Consider the following 7,061-nt stretch of genomic DNA (forward strand, 5'->3'; position numbering starts at 1 on the left):
CCTCTTCTCTGCATTTAGCTGTGGAGAGTCTGTTCTTCCAGTGTTTTGGTCATTTTCTACATTATTTATACTGATGTGGGTATTTAGGTGTATCATGGGATGGGATGAGCCTAGGATCTTCTTACTTCAGCATCTTCCCCGGAAGTTCTAATTTTCATAAATGCTTTTAATTGACATACCTTATTTCTTTAATACAGAACATATTACAAGTGGAATTTTACAAAAAAACAAGCACATCAACCATCATGATCAGGAAAAAAATTATCTATACGAATGAGGCATATCATAGGATAGATAGACAGCATGGAAATATTGACAGTAAAGGGAGGAGAATGTTCTGGAACTTTAATTCTTTTTCAGATTTTACCCTTTATCTCTCCCACACACACTTCCCTGATATTTCCACACTACAAAAAATGAGTAGAAGGCCATTTGTAGGAAAAAAAGTTATATTTTGACACCAATTTTAGTAGTATTTTGTATTTGGAGTTATTACAAAACATTTACTAAAAATTCAGTTTATTAGCTAGTAGTCATATAGAACTAAGAGAGCAATGAGACACAAAATTTATTGGGACCTTAATGGATTTATAGAAACTCAAAGTTACACAGCAGGGACTGGGTGGCACAAAAGAGCATTGATTGGCTGCTGCAGGACCATCTCACAGGGTTTATTTGCCCTGGTGAGTTCTTTAGGATCCAGGCCATGGCCTTCAATCTTAGATGTCTACAGTCTGATCTTGGTTATGTCCCATAATTCATTCAAATTCAGGAGGTGAAATTATGCTGATTATCACAAGACTGAAAGATATAAACAAAGAAGGTCAATTAATTAACTCATACTGAGAAATCCAAGTATCATACGGGTCAGATATGACTGTTGAGAAGATAACACCCCACTTTCCCTTCTAGGTGGGTTACAAGAAAATCAGAACTATTAGATCATTTCTTCATAAACATAAAATCAAAGTCATATGATGCTGATAACTGGCATCTTGCTTTATGTCTGAAGAGTCTGACTGCACAATGATTTATCTGTCACATAGACCAGATGTTTCATCATCTTAGGAGTTTTTTTTTTTTTCCCTAAGAAAAGTGCTGGGAAGTCTATTTCTGTGTTTCTTGTTTTTCTAGGCTTCTTTAACTGATCAACTGGCCCCATGTTGACCCCTTTAGCCTTCAACACATTTTTATGTTCTTTAGAAGATCTGTATTTATTTATTCACACAAATGATAAATGGATATAATGGAACTATAAATAATCCAAACAACACAGACAAAACTCTTGCCACCAAACTTTTGCCTTTCTTCAGTCCTCCTATATCCAGAAGAAAACACAAGTATCGGTACTTTCGAGACATTTTTCTATGCATTTAAATGTATACACAGTATTTACACTAATGTAAAGTTTTAGATAAGAGGATTTGATAAATTATTAGATCATACGATACATACTATTCTCCTAATTGTTTAGATCCAATTAATAATGTCTCAATGATTTTTCTTTCTTTTTTTAACGTTTATTCATTTTTGAGAGACAGAGCATGAGTGGGGAAGGGGCAGAGAAAAAGAGAGAGACACAGAAACTGAAGCAGGCTTCAGGCTCTGAGCTGTCAGCACAGAGCCTGACACAGGGCTTGAACTCACCTGAGCCAAAGTCCGATTCAACCAACTGAGCCACCCAGGCACCCACAACGAATTTTCTATATCAAAACAGAACTTCCCCATTTTTTCAACTGCTTCATGACACTACATTGTATGAAAGGATAATTATTAATAATTCTTCTAGTAAAAAGCATTTAGTACCCATACAACTTTTCTTTATTAAAGTGTATTTGTTCATATGTAGGAGTATTTTCACGGTTTCCACAAAAAATATGTATCAAAGAGCATACACATTAAAGTTTTGATATTGCTAAAATAGTATTAAATATTGCAATCTCGGGGAGCCTGAGTAGCTCAGTCAGTTAAGTGTCCAACTCTTGATTTTGGCTCAGGTCATGATCTCATGGTTTGTGAGATCGAGCCCCATGCTGGGCTCTTCACTGACAGCACGGAGCCTGCTTGGGATTCTCTCTCTCCTTCTCTCTTTGCCCCTCCCCACTTGCGCTCTCTCTCTGTCTCCATCTCAAAATAAACATTAAAAAATTACACTCTCATAAACAGTGTATATCTCACCACATCTTTCTTAAAATTGAAGATGATGGAGACTTTTAATTATTGGAAGTATGATCGGCTAAAAGTGGTATCTCATGTTGAATTATATTCCCATGATAGTAATGAAGTCAATTTATTATTATTATTGAACATTTATATTTTGTCTTTCTTTTTATTATAAGAGTTGTCTTTCTTTGACCATTCTTCTATTGAGTTATTTGTGCTTCGATATTACCATATTAGTGTTTTGTACATTCTGGAAGCTAATAATGAATCCATAACATGTCTTTAAAGTGTTATCACATTCTATATAAACTCTTTCCGCTGGGAAGAAAAGAGACTGAGTCTACCAGGGAGACACCAGAACAATCCGACATGCCATAGGTGGGTGATTGGGAACTGGGGGAGATAAAATGGGCCAAGTAGGCACGGAGGGAAGGGATCCTCTTCTGTGCAAAGACAAAGTGAAGAGAAAGAGAGGCTGGGGAAGTGTAGTACTATCTTTGGACAAGATAAAAACCTCTTTGACTGGGACAGAGAGGGATCCCATCTCTAACTGCGGGGCTTTCTCTGGACTGGGGCCAGGTGCCCTGTTAGCGCACCTGGGGAGAAGGGGAGTCACCCCCAGGCTCAATGTCTAGGTCAGGGGTGCAGTCCACAGTAGGAGAAAGTGGTCCACTCCCTGAGGTGCTGTGGGACAGGACAAAACAAGCCAGAACCACATATCTGGCAACATGGAGAGGTGCTTCCCCAGTGCCAGGGTGCACGGAGTGGGAGTTAGAATTCCAGCCAAGTGCCAGGGCACGGGAGTCGGGGGAGGGAGACAGACTGCCATGTCTGTGCCCACAGCACAGCAAAGACAACTCCAAAGACGTGATTTGGATCACCGGGCCTGTGGAGAAGAGACTGGGAGGTCGCCATTTTGCCCTCCCTCCCCCCCACCACCACCAAGGCTGGGCCTCAGGAATCGGTCCATGGGGCCCAGAATGGAGGCGGGACCCACCTACACCAAAACACGGCCTTCTGCCGCCAGGTGACTACTGGAGCGGGATAGACACTGAAGAACCAGACAGCCCCCTCCTCCAGACTAGCACTACTGCATTCCCTGGATTAATTCTTGGACAATTCTTGTTAGTTAGATATATTCATTCTTCTTTTCTCCTACTTATCATTTCCCTCCTCTAGGCTGGTTACTCTTTTTGTTGGTTTGTTTAAGCAGACAAATTTAATGCATTCTCTTGAAACAGGTTCTACGCCTCCTTCTTTACTTTCCTTTCCCTCTCTCTGGAATAATCAAGCCATCTAGTTTCTCTGTCTGGTTAACTTTATCTTCATTTCTTCTTCTCTGTCTCCTTCTTTATTTTCCTTTCTCTCTCTATGGATTAGGCCATTTAGTCTCTCTGCCTGGTTAATGTTTTTCTTTCTCCCCTCACCTGTCATTTATGTCTTTGTATATGCTCTTCCATCAGCACTGCCTCCACCCTGTTCTTTACCTGTAGATGGTGTTTCTGGTTTTTTCCTTTTGGATTGTTTTTGTGTGTTCGTTTGCTTTATTTGTCTGTGTGTTTGCGTGTTTTTGTTTCCCGTTGGTTTCTCTGGTTGTTTTCCTTTCCAGGGCTACATCAAGGAACAAATCAAAGCACAAATGGTGGAGGGTCCAAGAGTAGGGAAATAAAATAACCAAAGTCACAACAACAGAGAGCAAGTAACAATCTTCAAAAAACATCTGAAGGGCAAGGCCCTGGACAGTGTATGACCCCCCACCCTTTAATATAGCAGTGCTCCCAGGGGCAGAGCACATGAAAAGCTTTTAAAACTAGTAAGGGACAGAAAAATAGCTAAAATGATGAAACAGAAGAATTCTCCTCAAAGGAAATTCCAGGAAGAAGCGACAAATGAATTGATCAAAACAGATATAAGAAATCTAACTAAACAAGAATTTAGAATAATAGTCATAAAATTAATCGCTGGGCGTGAAAAAAGCATAGAAGACAGCAGAGAATCTACTGCTACAGAGATCAAAATAGTCATGATGAATTAAAAATTGCTATAAATTAGGTGCATAATAAAATGGAGGCAGCCACAGCATGGATGGAAGAGGCAGAGGGGAGAATAGGTGAATTAGAAGATAAAATTATAGAAAAAGAGGAAGCTGAGTAAAAGATTTAAAACATCCAGTATCACGAGGGGAAAATTAGAAAATTAAGTGATTCAGTCAAATGAAACAATATCCGTATCACAGGAATTCCAGAAGAAGAAGGAAGATAAAGGGGCTGCAAGGTGTACTTGAACAAATCATAGCTGAGAACTTCCCCAAACTGGGGAAGGAAACAGGTACTGAAATCCAAGAGGCACAGAGAACTCCCTCCAGACATAACTTGAATCGATCTTCTGCATGACATATCATAGTGAAACTGGCAAAATACAAGGATAAAGAGAGAATTCTGAAAGCAGCTAGGGATAAATGGGCCTTAAAATACAAAGGCAGACACATAAGGGTAGTAGCAGACCTATCTGTGGAAACTTGGCAGGACAGAAAAGAATGGGAGTAAATTTTCAATGTGATGAAGAGGAAAAATATGAAGCCAAGAATCCTTTATCCAGCAAATCTGTCACTCAGAATAGAAGGAGAGAAAAAGGTCCCCCCCCCAAAAAAAAAAAACACTGAAGGAATTCATCATCAAAAACCAGCCCTACAAGATCCCTAAGGGGGACTCTGTGAGTGAAATGTTGCAAGGACCACAAAGGACCCGAGACATCACTACAAGCATGAAAACTACAGATAACACAATGACTCTAAACCGATATCTTTCAATAATAAAACTAATGTAAATGGACTAAGTGCTCCAACCAAAAGACATAGGGTATCAGAATGGAAAAAACCCCACCAAGACCCATGTATTTTGTCTATAAGAGACACAATGGAGACATGAGGACACCTTCAGATTGAAAGTGAGGGAGTGGAGAACTATCTATCATGCTACTGGAAGTCAAAAGAAAGCTGGAGTAGCCATACTTAGACAAACTAGACTTTCAACTAAAGGCTGTAACAAGAGATGAAGAAGGGCATTATATAATAATTACAGGGTCTATCCATCAGGAAGAGCTAACAATTATAAATGTCTATGTACCGAATTCGGAGGAACCCAAATATATGAAACAATTAATCATAAGCATAAGCAACCTTATTGATGAGAATGTGGTAATTGCAGGAGACTTTAATACTCCACTTACAACACTGGACAGATCATCTAGACAGAGAAAGAGTAAAGAAACAATGGCCTTGAAAGATACATTGGACCAGATGGACATGACAGATACACTTAGAACTCTACATCCCAAAACAGCATAATATAGTTTCTTCTCGACTGCACATGGGACATTCTCCACGATAGATCACGTACTGGGTCACAAAACAGCCCTTCATAACTATACAAGAATTGAGATCATACCATGCACACTTTCAGACCACATGCTATGAACCTTGAAATCAACCACATGGAAATGTCTGGAAAATCTCCAAAAGCAAGGAGGTTAAAGAATATCCTACTAAAGAATGAATGTGCCAAACAGGCAATTAGAGAAGAAATTTTAAAATATATGGAAACAAATGAAAATGAAAATACAACAATCCAAACACTTTGGGATGCAGCGAAGGCATGCCTGAGAGGAAAATACATTGCAATCCAGGCTTATCTCAACAAACAAGGAAAAGTCCCAAATACAAAATCTAACAGCACACCTAAAAGAACTAGAAGCAGAACAGCCAAGACACCCCAAACCCAGCAGAAGAAGAGAAATAATAAAGATCAGAACAGAAATAAACAATATAGAATCCAAAAATAGTAGAGCAGATCAATGAAACCAACATTTGTTTTTTTTTTTTTTTTAAAAAAAAAAAAAAAAACCAAAATTCATAAATCTCTAGCCAGGCTTCTTAAAAAGAAAACAGAGTGGACCCACATAGATAAAATCACGAATGAAAATGGAATTATTACAACCCATCCCTCAGAAATACAAGCAATTATCAGGGAATACTACGAAAAATTATATGCCAACAAACTGGACAACCTGGAAGAAATGGACAAATTCCTAAACACCCACACACTTCCAAAACTCAAATGGGAAGAAATAGAAAATTTGAACACATAACTAGTGAAGAAATTGAATCAGGTATCAAAAATCTCCCAAAAAACAAGAGTCGTGGACCACTTGGCTTCCCTGGGGAATTCTACCTGACATTTAAGCAGAGATAATACCTGTCCTTCTCAAGCTGTTCCAAAAAATAGAAAGGGAAAGAAAACTTCCAGACTGCTTCTATGAAGCCAACATTACTTTGTTTCCCAAACCAGACACTGACCAGAAAAAAAAGATAACTATGGGCCAATATCCCTGATGAATATGGACGCAAAAGTTCTCTATAAGATACAAGCAAATCGAATTCAACAGCATGTAAAAAGAATTATTCACCATGATCAAGGGGGATTCACTCCTGGCTTGCAGGGTTGGTTCAACATTCACAAATCCATCAATGTGATACATCACATTAATAAAAGAAAAGATAAGAACCATACGACACCGTCAATAGATGCAGAAAAAAAAGGCATTTGACAAAATACAGCATCCTTTCTTAATAAAAACCCTCGAGAAAGTCGGGATAGAAGGAACATACTTAAACATCATAAAAGCCATTTATGAAAGGCCCGCAGCTAATATCCTCAGTGGGGAAAAATGAGTTTTCCCCCTGAGATCAGGAACACGACAGGGATGTCCACTCTCACTGCTGTTGTTTAACATAGTGTTGGAAGTTCTAGAACCAGCAATCAGAAAACAAAATGAAATGAAAGGCATGAAAACTGGCAAAGATGAAGTCAAGCTTTCCCTTTTTGCAGATGACATGATAT

General features: G+C 38.8%; 1 long non-coding RNA gene across 1 annotated transcript; it reads right to left on the bottom strand.

The window, feature by feature from the left end:
* Positions 1 to 431: 431 nt before the first annotated feature.
* Positions 432 to 3,699, bottom strand: LOC121024664 (uncharacterized). Its single transcript, XR_005787785.1, has 2 exons — positions 3,591 to 3,699; positions 432 to 801 (listed from the first exon to the last, which is right to left on the bottom strand). It is a non-coding gene; the product is annotated as an uncharacterized LOC121024664 (long non-coding RNA).
* Positions 3,700 to 7,061: the final 3,362 nt, after the last annotated feature.

The sequence above is a fragment of the Herpailurus yagouaroundi genome, unplaced genomic scaffold (genome assembly GCF_014898765.1).
Source record: "Herpailurus yagouaroundi ecotype Mexico unplaced genomic scaffold, PumYag 66680, whole genome shotgun sequence".
Lineage (NCBI taxonomy): Eukaryota > Metazoa > Chordata > Mammalia > Carnivora > Felidae > Herpailurus > Herpailurus yagouaroundi.